Source organism: Phyllobates terribilis, unplaced genomic scaffold (genome assembly GCF_046119375.1).
Source record: "Phyllobates terribilis strain yellow unplaced genomic scaffold, ASM4611937v1 Scaffold_7__3_contigs__length_470593459, whole genome shotgun sequence".
In the NCBI taxonomy this organism is placed as follows: domain Eukaryota; kingdom Metazoa; phylum Chordata; class Amphibia; order Anura; family Dendrobatidae; genus Phyllobates; species Phyllobates terribilis.
Window position 1 is genome coordinate 440,031,955 of NW_027362767.1, and position 24,632 is coordinate 440,056,586.

A 24,632-nucleotide genomic window follows, 5' to 3' on the forward strand; every position below is an offset into this window, starting at 1 on the left:
GTTCCAATACACACAAAGGAAATAAACGTGTGGAATTGTGATAATTTTCGGCAGAAATACATAATTTTCTGGAAAAATTTCAAGGGTCCCAACACTTTCGGCCATGACTGTATATATCAGAATGGGGACCATATATAAGAGAAAGGCGCCCAGGATAGGGGGCATATATACCAGGAAAGGGCCCAAGAAAAGGGGAAAGTATACCAGGACAGGGGACATATAAAATGAAAGAACCCAGGATGGTGGGCGTATATACCAGGAAAAAGCCAAAGATGGGGGGACATATATATCAGGATGGGGGACATATATACTAGGAAGGAGCCCAGGATACGGGGCATACATACCAGGAAAGGAGCCAAGACATAAAAAAGGAAGGAACCCAGGATGGGGGGACATATATAGCAGGATGGGGGACATACAGTGGTGGCCAAAAGTATTGGCACCCCTGCAATTCTGTCAGATAATACTCAGTTTCTTCCTGAAAATGATTGCAATCACAAATTCTTTGGTATTATTCTCTTCATTTAATTTGTCTTCAATGAAAAAACACAAAAAGAATTGTCCTAAAGCCAAATTGGATATAATTCCACACCAAACCTAAAAAAAGGGGGTGGACAAAAGTATTGGCACCGTTTGAAAAATCATGTGATGCTTCTGTAATTCATGTAATTAACAGCACCTGTAACTTACCTGTGGCACCTAACAGGTGTTGGCAATAACTAAATCACACTTGCAGCCAGTTAACATGGATTAAAGTTGCCTCAACCTCTGTCCTGTGTCCTTGTGTATACCACATTGAGCATGGAGAAAAGAAAGAAGACCAAAGAACTGTCTGAGGACTTGAGAAACCAAATTGTGAGGAAGCATGAGCAATCTCAAGGCTACAAGTCCATCTCCAAAGACCTGAATGTTCCTGTGTCTTCCGTGCGCAGTGTCATCAAGAAGTGTAAAGCCCATGGCACTGTGGCTAACCTCCCTAGATGTGGACGGAAAAGAAAAATTGACAAGAGATTTCAACGCAAGATTGTACGGATGGTGGATAAAGAACCTCGACTAACATCCAAACAAGTTCAAGCTGCCCTGCAGTCCGAGGGTACAACAGTGTCAACCCGTACTATCCGTCGACGTCTCAATGAAAAGGGACTGTATGGTAGAATACCCAGGAAGACCCCACTTCTTACCCCGAGACATAAAAAAGCCAGGCTGGAGTTTGCCAAAACTTACCTGAGAAAGCCTAAAACGTTTTGGAAGAATGTTCTCTGGTCAGATGAGACAAAAGTAGAGCTTTTTGGGAAAAAGCATCAACATAGAGTGTACAGGAAAAAAAAAGAGGCATTCAAAGAAAAGAACACGGTCCCTACAGTCAAACATGGCGGAGGTTCCCTGATGTTTTGGGGTTGCTTTGCTGCCTCTGGCACTGGACTGCTTGACAGTGTGCATGGCATTATGAAGTCTGAAGACTACCAACAAATTTTGCAGCATAATGTAGGGCCCAGTGTGAGAAAGCTGGGTCTCCCTCAGAGGTCATGGGTCTTCCAGCAGGACAATGACCCAAAACACACTTCCAAAAGCACTATAAAATGGTTTGAGAGAAAGCACTGGAGACTTCTAAGGTGGCCAGCAATGAGTCCAGACCTGAATCCCATAGAACACCTGTGGAGAGATCTCAAAATGGCAGTTTGGAGAAGGCACCCTTCAAATATCAGGGACCTGGAGCAGTTTACCAAAGAAGAATGGTCTACAATTCCAGCAGAGCATTGTAAGAAACTCATTGATGGTTACCGGAAGCGGTTGTTCACAGTTATTTTGGCTAAAGGTTGTGCAACCAAGTATTAGGCTGAGGGTGCCAATACTTTTGTCTGGCCCATTTTTGGAGTTTTGTGTGAAATGATCAATGATTTGATTTTTGCTTCATTCTCTTTTGTGTTTTTTCCTTGCAAGCAAATTAAATTAAGAGGATAATACTAAAGAATTTGTGATTGCAATCATTTTCAGGAAGAAACTGAGTATTATCTGACAGAATTGCAGGGGTGCCAATACTTTTGGCCACCACTGTATATCGCAGGAAGGAACCCATGATGGGGGACATAAAAGTCACAAATTGTGTAATTTTTCCATTATTCTTACCAAAAGTTGAAAAAGTGGACATTGTTTAGCAAGAGAGGACAAGTCTAATTAATTTTTGACACTTTTATTAAACTTTGTAGGAGATAAAGTTGACAAATTTTGTTCCAAATCAGCACCTGCTCGTAGGAGGTTTAGGTTTCATTTTGTGACTTTAGAACCGTCTGAAGCTTCCCCGGAGTTATTCAGTGCTGTACTAAGAGGCGCCTTTTAATAAATTTGGTGCAGTTTACTTGGATGATTTTTCCTACTTTGGTATAAATCTGCTCGAGGGCAGTTTTCCTCCTCTTTTACCCCCGTGTGCAGCCATTACACCGGTCACGTAAGTGTCAGGATTTTTCTCGCTCGATCTTCCATTCCTCGTACGCGTCTTGCAGACGTCTGTGACTTGGAGATATTTATGTATTGGACTCAGCTCCAGTTTTACTGTTATGTTCCCGGCCAAGATCCTCGGAAAAACTTATCAGCTGTGAAATTATCTTGACATGATATTAGCAGAAGTATCAGGGAGACGAGCCGCCAGGTAGCTCCCGCTGCAGGTCACAGGCGGATGCACTTCTGTATTAACTTGCTGCAGCTTTAGATTTCAGATCTCTTCAGCTGAAACCTAAACCTGATGACATTCTTCTGTTCCCAGTCAGCTTTTAGAGAATCCTCTCCCAGAAAAACAGCATAAACTGTCAGTCAGTGAGCAATAAACCAAGAGATGGAGCAATTCCCTGCAGGATATTGGCTGTCCGGAAATATCTCATAGGTGTTACATTGTAACGTTTTCATTTTAACTGAACTGTAGTGCTGTGCATATAACGACCAACAGGGGGCAACATTAGGAAAGAATATAGCCATCTGAAGGCATAAAGAATGAATGGTGAATAGACCATATCACAATCCCCAGTCATTAATGTTCTTATAGTTATATTGTAACAAAATCAACAGTATCACAAACTATAGTATGAGCAAAGGCTAATTAAATTTGACTCCACAGGCAGAATAGAGAGTGCAGCTCTGGAGTATAATACAGGATGTAACTCAGGATCAGTAATGTAATGTATGTACACAGGGGCTGCACCAGCAGAATAGTGAGTGCAGCTCTGCAGTATAATACAGGATGTAACTCAGGATCAGTAATGTAATGTATGTACACAGTGACTGCACCAGCAGAATAGTGAGTGCAGCTCTGGAGTATAATACAGGAGGTAACTCAGGATCAGTAATGTAATGTATGTACACAGTGACTGCACCAGCAGAATAGTGAGTGCAGCTCTGGAGTATAATACAGGATGGAACTCAGGATCAGTAATGTAATGTATGTACACAGTGACTGCACCAGCAGAATAGTGAGTGCAGCTCTGGAGTATAATACAGGATGTAACTCAGGATCAGTACAGGATCAGTAATGTAATGTATGTACACAGTGACTGCACCAGTTGAATAGTGAGTGCAGCTCTGGAGTATAATACAGGATGGAACTCAGGATCAGTACAGGATCAGTAATGTAATGTATGTACACAGTGACTGCACCAGCAGAATAGTGAGTGCAGCTCTTGGGTATAATACAGGATGTAACTCAGGATCAGTAATGTAATGTATGTGCACAGTGACTGCACCAGCAGAATAGTGAGTGCAGCTCTGGAGTATAATACAGGATGTAACTCAGGATCAGTAATGTAATGTATGTACACAGTGACTGCACCAGCAGAATAGTGAGTGCAGCTCTAGAGTATAATACAGGATGTAACTCAGGATCAGTAATATAATGTATGTACACAGTGACTACACCAGCAGAATAGTGAGCGCAGCTCAGGGGTATAATACAGGATGTAACTCAGGATCAGTACAGGATCAGTAATGTGATGTATGAACACAGTGACTGCACCTGCAGAATAGTGAGTGCAGCTCTGGAGTATAATACAGGATGTAACTCAGGATCAGTAATGTAATGTATGTACACAGTGACTGCACCAGCAGAATAGTGAGTGCAGCTCTGGAGTATAATACAGGATGTAACTCAGGATCAGTAATGTAATGTATGCACACAGTGACTGCACCAGCAGAATAGAGAGTGCAGCTCTGGAGGATAATACAGAATGTAACTCAGGATCAGTAATGTAATGTATGTACACAGTGACTGCACCAGCAGAATAGTGAGTGCAGCTCTGGGGTATAATACAGGATGTAACTCAGGATCAGTAATGTAATGTATGTACACAGAGACTGCACCAGCAGAATAGTGAGTGCAGCTCTGGAGTATAATATAGGATGTAACTCAGGATCAGTAATGTAATGTATGTACACAGTGACTGCACCAGCCGAATAGTGAGTGCAGCTCTGGAGTATAATACAGGATATAACTCAGGATCAGTACAGGATCAGTGTAATGCACACGCCCGGACTGACTAGCGTGTGCGTGATTAGTGATTCCACTGTGCCATGAACCGGAGAGTGCCTGGAGGGGCGTAACTAAGTATCTGCCCGATCCGACCAGGGTCGCACGACGGCATACGACGCCAGTGCACCAGGGAGGAACCAAGCAGAGGGACCAGGTGCCACTCCAGGTCAGACCCCGGACACGGCTGTTGACCCACACCGGGGAATACAGGAACAGGCAGGCTAGAGCGCAGGCTGGGTAGGGTCCAGTACAGACTGGGAGACGGGTTCAGAGCCGCAGATGCGGTAGACAAGGCTGAGCAGAGTGAAACCGCAGACGCGGTAGACAAGGCTGAGCAGAGCGAAATCGCAGACGCGGTAGACAAGGCTGAGCGGGCAGGAACCGCCGAAGCGGTAAGTAAGACAGGACAGAGATAAATCGCCGAAGCGGTAAACAAAGACAAAGCAAATTGGACAGGGCTCTGTTCACACGGAACAGACTGGAAAAGAAAGGCAGAACCAGATACACACAAGGTACTTGCAAAGAAGTAGCGAAAGGACTCCAACTCACAAACGGAAGTACAATGACAACGAGTAGAAGTTAGGTGCAGGGACAAGAACAGTTACTGCAACAAAATGCAGGAACGAGCCTAGGTAAAGCCAAGTGCTGGTTCAGACACTGCAGAAAAAGGGAGCAAACGGACATAAAGACAAAACAGGTAAGAAGCTAGAAGACAGTTCAGACAAGAACAGTTACTGAAGCGAGATACAGGAGCGAGTCTGGGTATGCGGCCCCCAGAGGGCGGGACGAACAGGCTAAGAGCGAGTTCACACGGGCCTGGAATTACAGCCTCCAAGAAAGGCAGAAAGACAGCTGGCTAGAGTGCACAGACAGGACATAGTTCAGACACGGGAACTGATACCGCAAGGCAGGAAACATAGACAGGACCTGGCACATCAGTGACTAGAAGCCAACTGACAGAACAAGATGCTCAGGCATGGGTTTCAAGGAGGAGCTGGTTAAATACCAGGTGACAGACAGCAATAGGCTGAGGACGCATTAGAGGTGTGTCTGCAGCAGCTACAAGAAACAGGAAGTTCAGCGGGCGTCGCCCTAAGCAGCCAGAGCAGAGCAAAGCAGATAGTATGGAAAGAAGCCAGAGTGGCAGCTGGACTGGAAATCATGTGCGCGCTCTTGCACAGTGGGAGATGGACCACTATGCAAGGACGCCACCAGGTATGTTACAGTACCCCCCCCCCCTTACGCCCCCTCTTCTTCAGGCCTGCCAGAATCTTCCTCAGGGAATTTGAGGGCCCATCCTTCTCTTCAAGGAGATTACTTCTACTGTCCACAGGAAGAGACAAAACTGGTCTCATCTGGGTAGCTAGGATGCGGCCTCCTATCCAGCCATCCTCAGCAACAGACGAAACGGGTGGAGTACCTTGAACAGCACACAAGGAAGTCTCTCTCCACTTATTATCAGGTAACACCCCAGAGGGTTCAGGAGACAACTGGAAGTCCTCCGCCGGGTTGGAGGGGTGCAGAGACTCGGGGGTAACCTCTGCTTCGGGGTACATCTTGTCAAGCTCACAGTATGAAATGGGCGAGGTATCAGGTACAAGGTGTAGAAAAGTCACTGTCCCTTTGTTATCTGGTGGTACCCCGGAGGATTCAGGAAACAACTGGAGGTCCTCCGCCGGGTCGGAAGAGTGCAGAGACTTGGGGGTAACCTCTGCTTTGGAGTACACTAGGTCGGACTCACTGGACGAAGCAGGCGAGGTATCAGGTACAGAGTATAGGAAAGTCTCTGTCCATTCGCTACCAGGTAGCTCCCCGAAGGGTTCAGGAGACAACTGGAGTTTCTCCGCCTGGTCGGAGGGGTGTAGAGACTCGGGGGTAACCTCTGCTTCGGAGTACACTAGGTCGGACTCACTGGACGAAGCGGGCGAGGTATCAGGTGCAGAGTATAGGAAAGTCTCTGTCCATTCGCTACCAGGTAGCACCCCGAAGGGTTCAGGAGACAACTGGAGGTCCTCCGCCCGGTCAGAGGGGTGTAGAGACTCGGGGGTAACTACGGCTTTGAGGTACCCTTTGTCAAGCTCACAGGACGGAGCGGACGAAGTATCAGGTACCGGGTGTAGGAAAGTCTCTCTCCATTTGTCATCAAGTGGTATCCCGGAGGATTCAGGAGGCAACAGGGGGTCCTCCGCCAGGTTGTAGAGGTGCACAGACTCGGAGGTAATCACTGCTTCGGAGTACCCTTCGACAGGCTCACCGGGTAAAGTAGGTGAAGTATCAGATACCGGGTGCAGGAGGTCCTCCTGTGTGGATTCTGGGTGGGCAGCAGTCTCTTCGGGCAGGAGAACTGGTGCGCTACCCACGCACATTACCCGTCGGGGCTGCTCCGGGATACTGGGAAGTGAACTTCAGCAGGGACTTCAAGGTTGGGGTCAAGAGGTCTTAGGCAGGTCAGACCCTGGCGTGACGGCTTGCCTCTACGCCTAGCACGTCTGGACTGCCTCTTGAGGTTGGGAGAAGTATTCCGGAGAGCGTAGTCATCCTGTGTGGATTCTGGGTGGGCAGCAGTCTCTTCGGGCAGGAGGACTAGTGCGCTACCCACACACATTACCCATCAGGGCTGCTCCGGGATAATGGGAAGTGAAGCTTCAGCAGGGGCCTCCGGGTTAGGGTCATCGAAGACCATTAGAAAGGCCACCAGAAGGCCTGCAGGTCCAGGACGATAGGATCCTGTGCTTCCCATAGGGGGGTGATCCATTTCAAGGCATCACCCGCTAGGTAAGACATCATGAATCCCACCTTAACCCGATCGGTGGGAAAATAAAGAGGGTACAACTTGAAGTGTAGCATGCATTGCTCCACAAATGCACGACTCTGTCTTGGATCCCCATAGTACCGTGGTGGATCCGCAGGAACGAGTGCAGAAAGCTCCATCTGGACTGGTGCGTAATTCGCCTAGAACTCAGCTAGTAGCAAAAAAATAAATAAATAAATACATTTCTTCTAGATGCACGCATTCGCTGGAAAACGTCTCAGAGAGCGAAGGCCGTGGGGCTCAACGGGAACCATGGCCTGAGCATGCTGTAATGCACACGCCCGGACTGACTGACGTGTGCGTGATTAGTGATTCCACTGTGCCATGAACCGGAGAGTGCCTGGAGGGGCGTAACTAAGTATCTGCCCGATCCGACCAAGGTTGCACGACGGCATACGACGCCAGTGCACCAGGGAGGAACCGAGCAGAGGGATCAGGTGCCACTCCAGGTCAGACCCCGGACACGGCTGTTGACCCACACCGGGGAATACAGGAACAGGCAGGCTAGAGCGCAGGCTGGGTAGGGTCCAGTACAGACTGGGAGACGGGTTCAGAGCCGCAGATGCGGTAATCAAGCAGAGCAAAGCGAAACCGCAGATGCGGTAGACAAGGCCGAGCAGAGCGAAACCACAGACGCGGTAGACAAGGCTGAGCGGGCAGGAACCGCCAAAGCGGTAAGTAAGACAAGACAGAGATAAATCGCCGAAGCGGTAAACAAAGACAAAGCAAAGGGGACAGGGCTCTGTTAACACGGAACAGACTGGAAAAGAAAGGCAGAACTAGATACACACAAGGTACTTGCAAAGAAGTAGCGAAAGGACTCCAACTCACAAACAGAAGTACAATGGCAACGAGTAGAAGTTAGGTGCAGGGACAAGAACAGTTACTGCAACAAAATGCAGGAACAAGCCTAGGTAAAGCCAAGTGCTGGTTCAGACACTGCAGAAAAAGGGAGCAAACGGACATAAAGACAAAACAGGTAAGAAGCTAGAAAACAGTTCAGACAAGAACAGTTACTGAAGCGAGATACAGGATCGAGTCTGGGTATGCGGCCCCCAGAGGGCGGGACGAACAGGCTAAGAGCGAGTTCACACGGGCCTGGAATTACAGCCTCCAAGAAAGGCAGAAAGACAGCTGGCTAGAGTGCACAGACAGGACACAGTTCAGACACGGGAACTGATACCGCAAGGCAGGAAACATAGACAGGACCTGGCACATCAGTGACTAGAAGCCAACTGACAGAACAAGATGCTCAGGCACTAGCTTCCAGGTGAAGCTGGTTTAAATACCAGGCGACAGACAGCAATAGGCTGAGGACGCATTAGGGGTGTGTCTGCAGCAGATACAAGAAACAGGAAGTTCAGCGGGCGTCGCCCTAAGCAGCCAGAGCAAAGCAAAGCAGACAGTATGGAAAGAAGCCAGAGTGGCAGTTTGGACTGGAAATCAAGTGCGCGCTCTTGCACAGTGGGAGATGGACCACTATGCAAGGACACTGCCAGGTATGTTACAATCAGTAATGTACTGTATGTACACAGTGACAGCACCAGCAGAATAGTGAGTGCAGCTCTGGAGTATAATACAGGATGTAACTCAGGATAAGTAATGTAATGTATGTACACAGTGACTGCACCAGCAGAATAGTGAGTGCAGCTCTGGAGTATAATACAGGATGTAACTCGGGATCAGTACAGGATCAGTAATGTAATGTATGTACACAGTGACTGCACCAGCAGAATAGTGAGTGCAGCTCTGGAGTATAATACAGGATGTAACTCAGGATCAGTAATGTAATGTAATGTATGCACACAGTGACTGTACCATCAGAATAGTGAGTGCAGCTCTGATCAGCTGCTAGTCAGTGTGGTGATCACGGGTGTGGTGGCTGCAGATCCTGCTGTGAGCTCCTGATCTCTGAGAAACCAACACTTCTCCACCTGGGGACCTGTTCTCTCTCTTTCCCAGGGAGAGAGCGGGTTTCTGGGATGAGTGAAGGAGCCAAGTCCCAGGCTTCTGCTTCCCGAACCAGGCCGGCGAGGGGCAGAAGAAACCAGCAACCGGCCTGCACATCAGAGGACTCGGGGGTGAGACGCTGCACCAGGAGTCGCAGCAATGTGGCTCCTACTCCCCCCGGGATTGTGGAGACCCCTAGAAGCCGCAAGGCTTCCAGCATGGAGGAAAAGCCTGACAGCGGCGTGCATGATGGCGCTCCTTCCGGAGGAAAGCTGAGTGCTCATGGAGGTGAGGCCGACCTCCCTGAGGGGGGGTGGGCGCTGTAGGGACCCCGGGAGTCTGTGCCACCTATGCCTCCCGGGTCATGATCCACCTCCATGAGTATGAAGATGCCAGTAAGCTCATCAGGAGGCTCCGGGAGGAGCTGCGCTGCACAAGCGCAAAAGCTGCGGGGGCCTCCAAACCAAGGAAGGCCAAGCTCCAGACTGAAGTAAAGAGGCTGACCAGCGAGATTGACCTGCTGGAAATAAGGAAAGCCACAATCAGAGAGCAGAGTGGTCCATTCAAAGAAAAACTAATAAGTGAAGACTGCTTTAGAGAAATGGCTGATACCAGAGAGCAAAGGCAGATGGGGCTGCAGCCTGAGAGCCAGGTGGATGATGAGAGTGATGATGACCAGCAGGAAGCCCCACCTGGCAGCCTGCAAAGTCACCCGCAGGCCACGTGCAGCGAGCTCCCTGCAGGACAGGCGACAGTGACATCCGGTCGCAGTTCTGCCGGCTCTGGGGAGGACAGTGACAGCAGCGGCCAGGGCGGGGCGCTAATGGCGGAGATTAAGCTTCTGGAGTCCCCAGTGTGCCTCCAAAACTTCCATCTTGGTGACGATCTACCAGAAGAGGCACCTGGGGGCCACAAAAAGGCAAAGAAGACCAAGCCAAAGCTGCAGGAAGCGGTAAGATACGTATATGCCCCCCTCCCTGTACCCCCTGAGTCGGCGGCAGGCTCAGCTCGCTGTATAAGCCCCGTTGCCCAGCCCAGCCCGGGTTCTGCTGTGGATCCGGTGCAAAGGCGCGGGGAGATTACAGAGCGCGGTAGTGAGGCGCAGAGCTCCGTCTCTGCTTGTAGTAGTGGGGACGCAGCAGGAGGTGCATCAGCCGAGAGGCTGGACAGTGAGGGCGGCCCGGCGGCGGGCGTTCCATCAGGCCACGATGCTGTGGTGCGCTCCTCAGTGGGAGGGGGGAGCAGCCCGGTGTCGGGGGCAGCTCCGGTAGCCTCGGCGCCTCTGAATGCTGTTGCCGCTGATCACTTAGTTGAGAAGCGGCGGCAGTGTGAGGGGGCAGTTGGGGCTGAGCGTTCCGGTCCTCCCATGAAAGTGCTATTTTGTGTTGGCGTCGCTGGTCCGGAAGATCCTGATGCTAAAGATCAGCGGCGCCTAACTGCAGCTAGAGATCAGCGGCACATTATACCAAATGCCAAACAGCGGAAATTACCGACCGATGATGTGGAGGGCACACATAAGACCGGGGGTGAGGTCGCCTCCAGTTCTATGGAGGTGACTGAGCCCCTTGTGCCTGATGCGGAGGTCAAAAGGTCATCCACCATTGTTACTGGTCCAGCAGGAATGAATGTGGTGGTGGAGGTGAATGAGGATAATTCATTGTCTAGTGGTGTGGTTGCTGGTTTGGTGGAGGGTGAGATGGAGGTGGGTAATGGTGATACTGTTGGGGCTGATGTGGTCACTGGTCCGGTTGCCCCCCCGGGGGTGGCAACACCTGTCCAGAGTTATGCCAGTGTCACCTCCGGGGCAAATAGGGCATCCTCCTCGTCTCCGGGCTTTGGGGACGGCATGTTGCAACGGCGCCTTCTGGAGGCTCTAAAGAAGGGGGAGAGATCACTAATGGTAGAGGGTCGAGAGGTTGATCTATCCTTCTGGATAGAGAGGCATGGCCTCGGGGCCTTCCGAGAGCAAAAAGGGGGAGATACAGTGTGGTCCCTCCCAACAGCCGGGCCAGGCAGTGTGCGTAGGAATGTGGTCCGTCTTCGGTGGAGGGGCAGTGATGCATGTCCGCCATGGTCTAAAGTTGTGGAGCTCCTGCTGAGGATGGGCTTCAAGGCGATTGACATCTACGCCTTGATACATCCCTATTCCACGCCTGAGTTTGATGTCAGCTTTGTTCGGCCGGAGGGGCTTGAGCTCTTTTGGGCGAATTATGAGTTGGCAAAAAATGAGCCCGGCTGGCGAGACTTTGCCGTTCAGGCAGTGTCTCGCCAAAACCAGATCAAGAAAGTGACCGTGATGACTCGTAACGAGTCGCTTTCTTGCTATGACATCATGATGTGGCTTGGTCGGTATGGAGAGGTGGTGGAGATGCCAAAGAAAAACCGCGACGAGTTTGGTATCTGGTCAGGGGCCTGGACGTTTATGGTAAAACTTAAGCGTTCAGGTGGTACGGTTGCCCACATTCGATCGTCTGCCTTCCTGGGTAGGGATCGTATCCTGGTCTTCTACCAGGGGCAACCGAAGCTCTGTCACAGGTGCGGCGACCCCACACACTTCAGTGCAAACTGCACCGTGCAGAAATGCGCGTTGTGTGGGGGTGTCGGCCATCTTGCCGCCTCTTGTGTGGAGAGTTAGGCCACCCATTCAGCCGTTGTCCTCGCTCCTTTGCTAATGCAGTCGAGACCCCGGTGGGATAAGCCGTGAGGCCGATTCTGCTGGAGAGGGGACTAGCAGGGCTGGGGGAGCTGAGGGGCCAGGGAAGAAAAGCAATAAAAAGACGCCTGCCCAGCTGAGGCGTCTAGACAAGCGCAGACAGGAGAGGGAGCGGGGCGAGCCCCAGACTACCGGGGCAGCCCCTGTCCTGGATGCCAGTGTTGCTGCTGAGGCCCCGAGGGATGATGAGTTGGATGAGGAGGTCAGGAGGATCCACAGGGAGGAAACTGCCTCTGCTTCAGAATCCTCCCATTATGAAAGTATGGATGAGGATAATAAGTGGTGGCTAGAGCACAAGCGTAAGCTCGGCACCAAAAAGAAGAGAAAGAAGGGAGATAAAACATCTTCTCCCGCTCTGACCAAGGTACCTAAGGAAGGTAAAACCGACTCCCCTCTAGTTGGTCTTTCTAACCGGTTCCAAGCCCTTGATAACATCTCTTCCTCTGAGGAGGAGGCTGAGGGTGAGGTTCCGGCTTCAGCGGAGCTTACAGGGGGCGCCGAGTCTCCTTCTCCTGGGGATGCAAGGTCCTTGGGGGGAGGGACTGGCCCAGAGTCCGGAGACGAGGACGAAAAAAGAAGGAAAAATGTGGGAATGGACACCTCTGTGTCATTAAAGAGGGGGAAGGATTTCTCCTCTGAGGCAGAGGATAAGGGGAGTGGGAAGAAGAAAGCCATCTAACTCAATCACCAATGATGGCGGTACCCACTCCGTTGACGCTGGCGTCCATTAATGTCGCCAGCATTAAGTCAAACATGGCTAGATTTGCGGCCTTTGATTTTCTCAGCCGGGTTGAAGCTGACATTTTCTTTTTGCAAGAGACCAGGCTGCCAAATATGGCAGAGGTGTTTATAGCTAAGAGGGAGTAGAGACTCGGGCCCTCCTATTGGTCTCTTGCGGCCGAGCCGTATAGCGGAGTGGCGGTCCTTTTTACCGCACTGGTAGAATGCCGACGGGTTATTGAGTTAGAAATGGGGAGGTGCCTGATATTAGATGTCCTCATGAAGGGACAAGAGCTTCGGCTCATTAACATCTATGGTCCCCAATCTAAATGGGACCGGAAGTGTCTCTTTATGAGGATCAAGCCCTACCTTTTTACGAGTCGGCAGGTCGTCTTTGGAGGGGACTTCAACACTGTCACGAGGCCCCGGGATAGAGGAGGTTCCAGAGACAAGCTGACTTATGATAGCGTTGCCCTTAATAGTATAGCTAGTGAGGCTCGCCTGGTGGATGTCCACATCCGGCACACCGCAGGCCACGAGGGGTTCACCTATCATAGAGGTAACTGTAGGTCCAGGATAGACAGGTTTTATTTAAAGGAGGAAGCCGTCTCTTCAGCAGTATCTGTTGTTGAGGTGGAGTTCTCCGATCACTGTTTGATTTTGTTTTCCCTGAATGTTACAGAGACCCCCCGGATGGGAAGAGGCTTTTGGAGGCTCAATTCGTCTCTCTTGGAAGAAGCGGAGATAAGACAGTCCTTTGAGGATTTTCTTCATAGCCAGGTACCCTTACTGGATCTTTGTAGTAGTAAGTCAGAGTGATGGGAGATTTTTAAGAAAAGGGTGGCGAGATTCTTCCGCCAGCTCTCGAGCCTCAGGAGCCTGGACAGGTACCGCCTGTATCAGGGCCTGAGGAGGAAACTCGAGCATCTTGTCTCAACTGGAGGTAGCCGCGAGGAGATCTCCAGAGTGAAATCTTTGCTAATGAGGTGTCAGTATGATAGACACGCATCTTTGGTTTTTGAGAGGGATTACGGGAAGTACCGCTCGCCCGACCCTTATAGAAACTGCAAGATGTCAGTGAATAGTAAAGTTGTTACAGGACTGGTTGACACTGCGGGGTCCCTGAAAAGATCCAGATCAGGGATCCTGGAGGTCGTCAGATCCTTCTACTCGCACCTCTTGGGGAAGAGGGATCTGGATTGGGATGAGATGTCGGCTTTTCTGGCTGAAGCCGTCCCCGAACCAGGGGTAGACCCCTCTCTTGGCGTTTTGACAGAGATGATCAGGGAAGAGGAAGTTAAGTTGGCGATTGAAGGGCTTGCCCTGAAGAAATCTCCCGGTCCAGATGGCTTAATATCTGAATTCTATAAGACCTTTAAGGACGCCTTGGTTCCCCTCTTGACTGAGGTATTCAATGAGTGTCTTTCCTCGGGCACTCTGCCAAAGTCAATGAGGAGGTCTGCCCTGATCATCTTGTCAAAGGGTAAGGACCCATCTTGCATTGAGAATTGGCGTCCCATAGCGCTTCTCAATGCAGACAGGAAGGTTTTGGCAAAGGTGCTGTTTAATCGGCTGGTGAAATTTGCACCCCAGCTCCTTTCGGCGGCCCAGCATTGCTCTGTTCCGGGCCGCAGTACAATTAGTGCTGTACTCTGTGTCCGAGAGGCGGTGGAGCAGGGTAGGGCTGGCCACTGGAAGGGGTACATGCTGTCATTGGACCAGGCAAAAGCGTTTGATCGGGTTAATCATGAGTACCTCTGGTCTGTCCTTCTGAGGTATGGCCTGCCGGGGGGGTTTGTTGATTGGCTTAAGACCTTGTACTCTGGGGCAGAGAGTTTCCCGCTTGTGAACGGTTGGATTGGCAGCTCTTTTGAGGTTGGGTGTGGTGTTCGCCAGGGTTGTCCCTTGAGCCCGCTACTGTACGTGTTTGCGATTGACCCACTTCTTAGGAGGGTGGAGCGTGGACCGTTGGCTGGGATCGGGATGGACCGGGCAGCACCGGAAGCCACTCTGAGAGTGGTGGCGTATGCCGATGACGTCACCGTTTTTGTTTCCTCTGATGGGGAGGCAGAATGGCTGATGTCAGAGGTAAATCGCTACTCGGAGGCATCCGGGTCTAAGATCAGCAAAGCATTTGACAAAGTATCTCACACCATCCTTATTGAAAAAATGACCAAGTATGCAATGGACCAGGCAACTGTTAGGTGGATTCATAACTGGCTTAGTGATCGGACTCAAAGGGTGGTTGTAAATGGCTTCACATCCAGCTGGATGAATGTCTCAAGTGGGGTACCACAGGGCTCCGTCCTGGGATCTGTATTGTTCAATATCTTTATCAATGATTTAGATGAAGGAATTGAGGGTAAACTGATTAAATTTGCTGATGACACAAAGCTAGGAGGGATAGCTAATACTAGAGAAGAGAGAGAGAGGATTCAAAAAGACCTAAATAAACTGGAGCAGTGGGCAGCAACCAACAGAATGGTTTTTAACAGGGAAAAATGCAAAGTACTACATCTGGGCAATAAAAATGAAAAAAGCATATACAGAATGGGAGGAATAGAGCTAAGCAACAGTACATGTGAAAAAGACTTAGGTATACTAATAGATCATAGACTGAACATGAGTCAACAGTGTGATGCAGCAGCAAAAAAGGCAAATACAATTCTGGGATGTATTAACAGAAGCATACAGTCTAGATCACGTGAAGTCATTATCGGTCTTTACTCCTCTTTGGTCAGACCTCATCTGGAATACTGTGTACAGTTTTGGGCACCACATTTTAAAAAAGACATAGACAAACTGGAGCAAGTTCAGAGAAGAGCGACCAGAATGGTGGCCGGTCTGCAAACCATGTCCTATGAGGAACGGTTGCAGGATTTGGGAATGTTTAGCTTGCAAAAAAGAAGACTGAGAGGAGACTTAATAGCTGTCTACAAATATGTCAAGGGCTGTCACATTGTAGAAGGATCATCTTTATTCTCATTTGCACAAGGAAAGACTAGAAGCAATGGGATGAAACTAAATGGGAGGAGACACAGATTAGATATTAGAAAAAACTTTTTGACAGTTAGGGTGATTAATGAGTGGAACAGGCTGCCACGAGAGGTGGTGAGTTCCCCTTCAATGGACGTCTTCAAACAGAGGCTGGACAGACATCTGTCTGAGATGATCTAGTGAATCCTGCTTTGAGCAGGGGGTTGGACCAGATGACCCAGGAGGTCCCTTCCAACTCTACCATTCTATGATTCTATGATTCTATGATCAACCGGGATAAGTGTGAGAGTCTCTGGCTGGGAGGAGGAGATCCTGGTTTTGATCTCCCGGACACCCTTCCAGAACCCAAAGTCTCTGCAAAAGTTCTTGGCATCGAATTTGGCCAGGGGGATTACCCCAAACAAAATTGGGACAGCAGGCTAGAGATCGCCACTCAGAAGGTGAACCAATGGAAGGGTTGGTCTTTGACCCTAAGGGAAAGGGTAAACCTGATCAAAACTTACCTGCTCTCTTTGCTGATCTATCTGGGCAGTGTGTGCATCTTGCCAGAGCCTCTCTGGACTCGGGTCTACAGTTTGTTCTTTCAACTGTTATGGGGGAATAGACTGAACCTGGTCAAGAGGGAGGTTACCTACCGTACGAGGAGACTAGGAGGGTTGGGTATGGTCAACCCTGTGGTATTCCTTGTGAATACCTTCATTAAGATCAATATTGCAAACCTCTGGAAAGAGATGGCTCCTCCGTGGGTATTCTCCTGTAAGGGATGGTTTCAGCCTTTCTTCCAGGAATGGGAGACAGGAGGGCAAGTGAAGGATCTCCGCACACCGCATGGACATCTCCCGGCTTACGCTACCGTGGTTCTGAAGGTAATTCGCCGGTGGGGTCTGGGAATGTGGGAGCTCAGGACTCTGCCAAGGAAGCTCCTTGACAAAAGGGTTCTGTTGACCCATTTTCAGAGGCCTCTGGCGCTCAGGGATTGCCCAAGTCGGGATCTTGGGGTGGGTCTGCATCTTTTGAATTCTATCAGGATCCCCTCGAAGGTTTGGGACTTGGCTTGGCGCTGCTTCCATGGGAAACAGTGTGTGAGGGACAATCTGAAGTGTAGGAGCTCTGAGGACAGGAACTGTCCTCGGGAGCATTGTGGTACCATGCTTGAAAGCATGGACCACTTCCTGCTTCATTGTCCCTTTAACACAGAGGTGTACAACAGGGTGGGCGCCTCCATTGGCTGGCCCCGGCTGGCCGGTCTCTCTTATGCGGAATGGGCCTATGGAGCATTCGGGGACCTGGGTGGTCGGGACCGCTGCACCTTATTTCTAGTTAACGCAGTGGTTAGGTATCACACGTGGAACGCACGGTGCTTAGTATCGACGCAGCGGAAAATCCTCCCAGTGGACGATGTGTTTAGGACCATACTCGGTGACCTGGTGAAGGTGCGTTCTCTGGAGTATGAGAGACTGGGTACACGGAGGGCCGCTCTCCTCTGGAGGGGCTTTTCTTTTAGTGTGCCCTAGTCTGGTCATCTCCTCTCCTGGTGGTGGGCTGCTGCTGACACCATAGATTTTTGTTTTATTGATCAGTAGACAGTGATGTAGGGCTGCAGGCGCCGAACTTGGGCTTTGTCAGTTGTGGTTATTGTATTGTTTGTTTCTGTATATATTGTATATATGGGTTTGGGTGTAGGTGTTAGGTTGGGTGGAGGGAAAAGGGGGGAGGTGGGTTCATCTTGTGGGACACTGGTTATTTGGGTGAAAAACTGGCACTGCCTGATCTGGCCTATGGACGTTGGACATGGACTGAGGCATGAGGCGCGGGACCAGCTCTCAGGTCAGTGCCGGGGAGGGACTGGTGGGCTCGAGTGTGGGGGGTTTTGTTTTGTCTTGTATATATTTGTATAGTTAGCATTTATTTTATTTTATTTATTTAAAAAAAAAAAAAAAAATTGTATATATTAGTTTGTATATAATTTGTCGGTTATTGTTTATTATATTGTTATTATTTGTTTGGTAACCGGACCAGATGTCATGGTGTAGGTAGTTATTATTGTGTATATATGTATAATATGTGTGTGAGGAGAGAGGGAGCGGCTGGACCAGTTCATTACATTGTTTATTTTCTGGTTATTAATTTTGTTATGTTTCTGTTATTATTATTGTTATGTTTTTCATTTTTATAATAAAAGATCTACAGGATGTAACTCAGGATCAGTAATGCAATGTATGTACACAGTGACTGCACCAGCAGAATAGTGAGTGCAGCTCTGGAGTATAATACAGGATGTAACTCAGGATCAGTAATGTAATGTAATGTATGTACACAGTGACTGCACCAGCAGAATAGTGAGTGCAGCTCTGGAGTATAATACAGGATGTAACTCGGGATCAGTAATGTAATGTATATACACAGTGACTGCACCAGCAGAATAGTGAGTGCAGCTCTGGAGTATAATACAGGATGTAACTCAGGATCAGTAATGTAATGTATATACACAGTGACTGCACCAGCAGAATAGTGAGTGCAGCTCTGGAGTATAATACAGGATGTAACTCAGGATCAGTACAGGATCAGTAATGCAATGTATGTACACAGTGACTGCACCAGCAGAATAGTGAGTTCAGCTCTGGAGTATAATACAGGATGTAACTCGGGATCAGTAATGTAATGTAATGTATGCACACTGACTGTACCAGCAGAATAGTGAGTGCAGCTCTGGAGTATAATACAGGATGTAACTCAGGATCAGTAATGTAATGTAATGTATGCACACAGTGACTGTACCAGCAGAATAGTGAGTGCAGCTCTGGAGTATAATACAGGATGTAACTCAGGATCAGTAATGTAATGTATGTACACAGTGACTGCACCAGCAGAATAGTGAGTGCAGCTCTGGAGTATAATACAGGATGTAACTCAGGATCAGTAATGTAATGTATGTACACAGTGACTGCACCAGCAGAATAGTGACTGCAGCTCTGGAGTATAATACAGGATGTAACTCAGGATCAGTAATGTAATGTAATGTATGCACACAGTGACTGTACCAGCAGAATAGTGAGTGCAGCTCTGGAGTATAATACAGGATGTAACTCAGGATCAGTAATGTAATGTATGTACACAGTGACTGCACCAGCAGAATAGTGAGTGCAGCTCTAGAGTATAATACAGGATGTAACTCAGGATCAGTAATGTAATGTATGTACACAGTGACTGCACCAGCAGAATAGTGAGTGCAGCTCTGGAGTATAATACAGGATGTAACTCAGGATCAGTAATGTAATGTATGTACACAGTGACTCCACCAGCAGAATAGTGAGTGCAGCTCTGGAGCAAAATACAGGATGTAACTCAGGATCAGTAATGTAATGTATGTACACAGTGACTGCACCAGCAGAATAGTGAGTGCAGCTCTGGAGTATAATACAGGATGTAACTCAGGATCAGTAATGTAATGTATGTACACAGTGACTGCACCAGCAGAATAGTGACTGCAGCTCTGGAGTATAATACAAGATGAAACTCAGGATCAGTACAGGATCAGTAATGTAATGTATGTACACAGTGACTGCACCAGCAGAATAGTGAGTGCTGCTCTGGAGTATAATACAGGATGTAACTCAGGATCAGTAATGTAATGTAATGTATGCACACACTGACTGTACCAGCAGAATAGTGAGTGCAGCTCTGGAGTATAATACAGGATGTAACTCGGGATCAGTAATGTAATGTAATGTATGCACACTGACTGTACCAGCAGAATAGTGAGTGCAGCTCTGGAGTATAATACAGGATGTAACTCAGGATCAGTAATGTAATGTAATGTATGTACACAGTGACTGTACCAGCAGAATAGTGAGTGCAGCTCTGGAGTATAATACAGGATGTAACTCAGGATCAGTAATGTAATGTATGTACACAGTGACTGCACCAGCAGAATAGTGAGTGCAGCTCTGGAGTATAATACAGGATGTAACTCAGGATCAGTAATGTAATGTATGTACACAGTGACTGCACCAGCAGAATAGTGAGTGCAGCTCTGGAGTATAATACAGGATGTAACTCAGGATCAGTAATGTAATGTATGTACACAGTGACTGCACCAGCAGAATAGTGAGTGCAGCTCTGGAGTATAGTACAGGATGTAACTCAGGATCAGTAATGTAATGTATGTACACAGTGACTGCACCAGCAGAATAGTGACTGCAGCTCTGGAGTATAATACAGGATGTAACTCAGGATCAGTAATGTAATGTAATGTATGCACACAGTGACTGTACCAGCAGAATAGTGAGTGCAGCTCTGGAGTATAATACAGGATGTAACTCAGGATCAGTAATGTAATGTATGTACACAGTGACTGCACCAGCAGAATAGTGAGTGCAGCTCTACAGTATAATACAGGATGTAACTCAGGATCAGTAATGTAATGTATGTACACAGTGACTCCACCAGCAGAATAGTGAGTGCAGCTCTGGAGTATAATACAGGAGGTAACTCAGGATCAGTAATGTAATGTATGTACACAGTGACTGCACCAGCAGAATAGTGAGTGCAGCTCTGGAGCAAATTACAGGATGTAACTCAGGATCAGTAATGTAATGTATGTACACAGTGACTGCACCAGCAGAATAGTGAGTGCAGCTCTGGAGTATAATACAGGATGTAACTCAGGATCAGTAATGTAATGTATGTACACAGTGACTGCACCAGCAGAATAGTGACTGCAGCTCTGGAGTATAATACAAGATGAAACTCAGGATCAGTACAGGATCAGTAATGTAATATATGTACACAGTGACTGCACCAGCAGAATAGTGAGTGCTGCTCTGGAGTATAATACAGGATGTAACTCAGGATCAGTAATGTAATGTAATGTATGCACACACTGACTGTACCAGCAGAATAGTGAGTGCAGCTCTGGAGTATAATAGAGGATGTAACTCGGGATCAGTAATGTAATGTAATGTATGCACACACTGACTGTACCAGCAGAATAGTGAGTGCAGCTCTGGAGTATAATACAGGATGTAACTCGGGATCAGTAATGTAATGTAATGTATGCACACTGACTGTACCAGCAGAATAGTGAGTGCAGCTCTGGAGTATAATACAGGATGTAACTCAGGATCAGTAATGTAATGTAATGTATGCACACAGTGACTGTACCAGCAGAATAGTGAGTGCAGCTCTGGAGTATAATACAGGATGTAACTCAGGATCAGTAATGTAATGTATGTACACAGTGACTGCACCAGCAGAATAGTGAGTGCAGCTCTGGAGTATAATACAAGATGTAACTCAGGATCAGTAATGTAATGTATGTACACAGTGACTGCACCAGCAGAATAGTGAGTGCAGCTCTAGAGTATAATACAGGATGTAACTCAGGATCAGTAATGTAATGTATGTACACAGTGACTGCACCAGCAGAATAGTGAGTGCAGCTCTGGAGTATAATACAGGATGTAACTCAGGATCAGTAATGTAATGTATGTACACAGTGACTGCACCAGCAGAATAGTGACTGCAGCTCTGGAGTATAATACAAGATGAAACTCAGGATCAGTACAGGATCAGTAATGTAATGTATGTACACAGTGACTGCACCAGCAGAATAGTGAGTGCTGCTCTGGAGTATAATACAGGATGTAACTCAGGATCAGTAATGTAATGTAATGTATGCACACACTGACTGTACCAGCAGAATAGTGAGTGCAGCTCTGGAGTATAATACAGGATGTAACTCGGGATCAGTAATGTAATGTATGTACACAGTGACTGCACCAGCAGAATAGTGAGTGCAGCTCTGGAGTATAATACAGGATGTAACTCATGATCAGTAATGTAATGTATGTACACAGTGACTCCACCAGCAGAATAGTGAGTGCAGCTCTGGAGTATAATACAGGATGTAACTCAGGATCAGTAATGTAATGTAATGTATGCACACAGTGACTGTACCAGCAGAATAGTGAGTGCAGCACTGGAGTATAATACAGGATGTAACTCGGGATCAGTAATGTAATGTATGCACACACTGACTGTACCAGCAGAATAGTGAGTGCAGCTCTGGAGTATAATACAGGATGTAACTCAGGATCAGTAATGTAATGTATGTACACAGTGACTGCACCAGCAGAATAGTGAGTGCAGCTCTGGAGTATAATACAGGATGTAACTCGGGATCAGTAATGTAATGTAATGTATGCACACAGTGACTGTACCAGCAGAATAGTGAGTGCAGCTCTGGAGTATAATACAGGATGTAACTCGGGATCAGTAATGTAATGTAATGTATGCACACAGTGACTGTACCAGCAGAATAGTGAGTGCAGCTCTGGAGTATAATACAGGATGTAACTCAGGATCAGTAATGTAATGTAATGTATGCACACGCTGACTGTACCAGCAGAATAGTGAGTGCAGCTCTGGAGTATAATACAGGATGTAACTCAGGATCAGTACAGGATCAGTAATGTAATGTATGTACACAGTGACTGCACCAGCAGAATAGTGAGTGCAGCTCTGGAGTATAATACAGGATGTAACTCAGGATCAGTACAGGATCAGTAATGTAATGTATGTACACAGTGACTGCACCAGCAGAATAGTGAGTGCAGCTCTGGAGTATAATACAGGATGTAACTCAGGATCAGTAATGTAATGTATGTACACCGTGAATCTGGCAGCTCCGCTGTATAATACAAGCTGCGGGTCAGTACAGGATACACAATGCTGCTTTATAGGTGCAAAGTTACCGAGAACTATGAAAGCAAAAGAACAGAGGGGAAGAAGATGAAGTGCTGAGAAAATCAATATTGTAATAGAAAGTCTCTCATGGAGTCAGTGGATTGCACAGAACATTGAGTTTTGTTTTCTTGTTCTTTGTGAAATGTTTGAGAAATTCAAAGCGACCAAATTTTAAAGAGAAAGAAACAAAACTTGAAAACACTTTCTACGTCCGTCTGCCGCTCCTGATCCGTCCTGCATTATACCGACTTCTGCTTTCTGATTTGTGGACTGTGATGTGAACTGATTCTACAGAACAGTAAAGAAGAAAGCAGCGCTCACAGAATTGTAAAGAAACACTGGTATACAGTATACGCCATCACTACGCAGAGACCATGCAGGGTTTAAAAGAATGGCTGAAGAGAGAAGCTGAAGTGTCGACGGTCTCTGTATCATGATGGTGAAGAACTTGACATTTTCTTTGGTTTTGTTTTGGACTTTTGTTTTCTTCTTTACTATTCTGGAGAATTTGGGAACTTGAGTCTTTTACCTTAAGGACTTGGAGTTTTAGTCGACGTCTCTGGTCAGATGCAGTCAAAGTGATCATCTAAAAGGAAAAAAGCACTTGGGTTAAGGGGCACTTGTTTGACTGCTTCTTTTAACTTTTGGGATGATTGGGTGATTACCTGATTAGTAGGCTGGAAGTTGGATCTTTAATTTTTGATCCTTGGGTTTTTGATCCAGGTGTTCTGGGAAGCCAGGTATGTTTAGACAAGTGAAGAAGTAGTTCCCTGTGGAAACTAAGGCAATAATTGTTAGGAGTCAGGTAGAAGGGGTTTTTTTGTAACCTTGATTGATTCATTTGATTTTAAAGACATATGCAGATGAAAATAAATTTAAAATGGAGATAGTGATTGCAAAATATTATACATGCTAATAAAACGATAAAAAACAAGTACATTACCAGTTTCGGATACTGCGGTATCCTTCGTCAGGGATCCGAAACGCATAGGAGTATTGGTCCTCCCTGCTCTCCGTCCTCGTGACCGACCAGGACCTGACGCTACGCAAGTCCTATTACACAAGACGCCGCTCCACCAACGCGCGTCCGGATGCCGCAAGCTGATGTCGGAGTCTCCGGCCGGGACTCCCGACACCCACCAGCTCCTGCCCTGCCAGTACCACATCTCTGAACCGGACCAGGACGGCAGCTGCAGCACCACGGAACAGCGTCTACTTAAAGGTACCACACCGTATCACCAATGATTGCAAGGCAGTCTCCTACAAAGGAACTACTTACACCCTGCCGTTATCTGTGACACACAGAACAGAGCCAAGAGGCTCCCTGGACATACACTAAAGGACTATGTGCAGTCTAAGCTCTAAGCAGCCAAACCAGCATATTTACTCCAAAGTTAATAAAACAGGAGACAACAGAGTAAAGGCACCGCTATCCAACTAACAAGCCCTCTTGGCAACACCAAAATCCACCACTCCATCCAACCAGTGGTAATTGATATTATTGCTAGGGTAATTGTCTACCAGTGGATAATAAAACTAATACTAATCAATTTAACCTTAAGTCTCCACAGGGTAGCACTGTATTTTGGGGAATATCATTAACAAAATTATCCGTACCTACTATGGGACAAGCCATACGGCAGAGCCAGATAACAACAGAGAGAGGGAAAGAGCACTTTCCCAATGAATGGAGAGAGGGAGAGCGCGCGGTGGATGCCGGGTGTGACGTGCGGGGGTAACACCACCCACAACCTGGCAGCCACCATGGAACGTAGAAGTGTCGTGACGTCAGTGCCGGCTGCAGCCGGGGGTCACGTGATGCCTGTGAGCGGCCAGTGATAGCGCCACTCACAGGCAGAAAAGGCAGAGGTGTAAGCTGTTTCTTATGGTACGACTCAAGTTCCCAAAAGTTTAACACTTTAGTGTGCTTTCACCTACGGATCCTAAACTGTCCTGCCATCCACTGATCCTGTCTAGTGCTGCCACCTACTGATCCAGTATCGTGCTGCCACCTACTGATCCTGTATAGTGCTGCCACCTACTGATCCATGTATAGTGCTGCCACCTACTGATCCATGTATAGTGCTGCCTCCTACTGATCCATGTATAGTGCTGCCACCTACTGATCCATGTATAGTGCTGCCACCTACTGATCCTGTATAGTGCTACCACCTACTGAT

The 24,632-nt window shown here is 47.8% G+C and overlaps 1 long non-coding RNA gene across 1 annotated transcript in view; it reads right to left on the minus strand.

Annotated features, from left to right (window-relative positions):
* Nucleotides 1–2,296: 2,296 nt before the first annotated feature.
* Nucleotides 2,297–24,632, minus strand: part of LOC141153344 (uncharacterized) — a 51,157-nt gene continuing 28,821 nt past the window's right edge. The window contains exons 3-5 of the long non-coding RNA XR_012247288.1: nt 23,118–23,231; nt 22,982–23,038; nt 2,297–2,970 (exon numbers count right to left, since the gene is read on the minus strand). This is a non-coding gene — a long non-coding RNA (uncharacterized lncRNA). The remainder of the gene's footprint in view (nt 2,971–22,981; nt 23,039–23,117; nt 23,232–24,632) is intronic.